Source organism: Dendrobates tinctorius, unplaced genomic scaffold, assembly GCF_039654945.1.
Source record: "Dendrobates tinctorius isolate UK_male_01 unplaced genomic scaffold, ASM3965494v1 ptg000655l, whole genome shotgun sequence".
NCBI lineage: Eukaryota > Metazoa > Chordata > Amphibia > Anura > Dendrobatidae > Dendrobates > Dendrobates tinctorius.
Genome location: NW_027362306.1, coordinates 37,501 through 40,000, shown reverse-complemented (window position 1 = coordinate 40,000; position 2,500 = coordinate 37,501).

Below are 2,500 nucleotides of genomic sequence, written 5' to 3'. Positions count from 1 at the left end.
CTCCCATGAGGGTAGAATGTGTGACTTTTGGGGGGAAAGTCGAATTATGGAGCAAAAACCATTTTTGGGGACTTAGAAAAAATTCCGAGATGTGTCAGACTTCCAGGAAGGGGGCGCCTCGGGAGGTGTACCTAGGAGGCTTCCAGGGGCCTGGGTACACTTTTCAGAAAGTACCGTTGGGACTTAGAAAAATTTTCAAGATTTTTGGACTTAGAGCGATTTTTGGATTTTTGTGCAAAAATCGAATTTTCCCTTCTCCCACCGCTCTGGGGCGTCAATATGAAGTGGGGACCCGAGGGAGAGTGCCTCCCATGAGGGTAGAATGTGTGACTTTTGGGGGGAAAGTCGAATTATGGAGCAAAAACCATTTTTTGGGACTTAGAAAAATTTCGAGATGTGACAGACTTCCAGGAAGGGGGCGCCTCGGGAGGTGTACCTAGGAGGCTTCCAGGGGCCTGGGTACACTTTTCAGAAAGTACCGTTGGGACTTAGAAAAATTTTCAGGATTTTTGGACTTAGAGCGATTTTTGGATTTTTGTGCAAAAATCAGATTTCCCCTTCTCCCACCGCTCTGGGGCGTCAATATGATGTGGGGACCCGAGGGAGAGTGCCTCCCATGAGGGTAGAATGTGTGGTTTTTTGGGGGAAAGTCGAATTATGGAAGAAATTGAGTTTTGAGGACAAAAAAGTGTTTTGAGGACAAAAAAGTTTCTTGAGGACAAAAAAGTTTCTCGAGGACAAAAAAGTGTTTTGAGGACAAAAAAGTTTCTTGAGGACAAAAAAGTGTTTTGCGAACAAAAAATGGAATTTTGTGATTTTGTGTAAAAATAAGTAAATTCCCCTACTTCCACCACAGGGGGGCTTCAGTATGTTGTAGGGCCCCCAGGGAGGGTCCCCCAACTGGGTTTAAAGTTTGTGGATCCTGGGCAGAAAGTTGAATTTTGGATGAAAAACCGAATTTTGGGACTTAGAAAAATTTCGAGCTGAGCAGTGACAGACTTCCAGGCAGGGGAGCCTCTCTGGAGGTGTACCGAAAACAGTTCCAGGAGCTGAGGTCATTTTCGAACATTTTTTGTTCGCTCAAATTTTTTTTGTTTTTGAGCTCTAAAAAGCTGTTATTATCAATTGGCTCAAAAATTTCAAGTGTCATGAGCTAGTACATGTTGGAGGAATACGTTTTAGGCAAAAAATTGCAAAAAAAAAAATCCAAGTGAAAAAGAACCGGAATGGGGAATTTCTGACTGCTGTAGCAGCCGCACAGTTCCAGGAGGTCGGATACATTTCCGACTTTGTCCCGCTCATTGAAGTACATTGTCCCGCAATGCAAATACATAGTAATGCGCACCTGCGGGAGAATATAGGAGAGAGTGGGCTCTCTCTACCCCGATGTATGGCGGTTGTTCCTATGGTTCTCTGGCTCGGGTAGGCGACTTAGAAGGTGGTCCCTCTTGTCGTGGAAGTTGCAAAATACGGCCGAGACTGAACTTCCACGGCTCCAGGAGGGACTTTTGCTGGTCGTGCGTCCCAAGTGAGAGAGGCGATCCTGGGGTACCTGAGCCTGACCAGACCCTCCCTCGGTGGTCCCTGGTCTTCTGAAGGGTGATGGCATTCAGGGGGGCAAATCTGGAGTCCGTGGCCGAGTTTGGGCTCTAGAAGGCGGACGCCCCTTCTGACCATGTCCCCTCAGAGCCGGCTGGATGGTTCATGGTCCGCGGCTTTGTCTGGCGGTCTGTGCCCAAGCCGGAGAAGCTGTCCTGGGGTACGTGAGCTTTGACCAGACCCTCCCTCGGCGGTCCCTGGTTCTCTGGAGGTGATGGCTGTCAGGGGGGCAAATCTGGAGTCCTCGTGGGAAGGAGGGCTCTTGAAGGCGGACGCCCCCTCTGACTATGTCCCCTCAGAGCAGGCTGGATGGTTCATGGTCCGCGGCTTTGTCTGGCGGTCCATGCCCAAGCCGGAGAAGCTATCCTGGGTACCTGAGCTTCGACCAGACCCTCCCTCGGTGGTCCCTGGTTCTCTGGAGGCGATGGCTGTTGTCAGGGGGGGGGGGGCAAATCTGGAGTCCTCGTGGGAAGGAGGGCTCTGGAAGGCGGACGCCCCCTCTGACTATGTCCCCTCAGAGCATGCTCGATGGTTCTCAGTCCCTGGCTTTGGCTTTTTGGCCATCCTGGGGTACATTCTTGCCAAAAAAAAAAACGACTAAGTGAAAAAGAACCGGAATGAGGAATTTTCTAGGTGCCGCATCCGCCCTACAGTGACTTGAGGCCGGGTACAGTTCCGACTTCGTCCCCTTAAAGTGGGGACGTTGTCCCGCAATGCAAATACATAGGAATGCGCACCTCTGGCAGAATGTACTTGAGAGAGTGTCGTCTCTCTACCCCGATAGAAAGCAGTTGTTTCTCTGGTTCCCCGACTTGGGTAGGCGACTTGGCATGTGGTCCCTCTCGTCTGGAAGTTGCGCACTCCGGCTGAGACCGAACTTCCACAGCTCCGAGAGGGACTT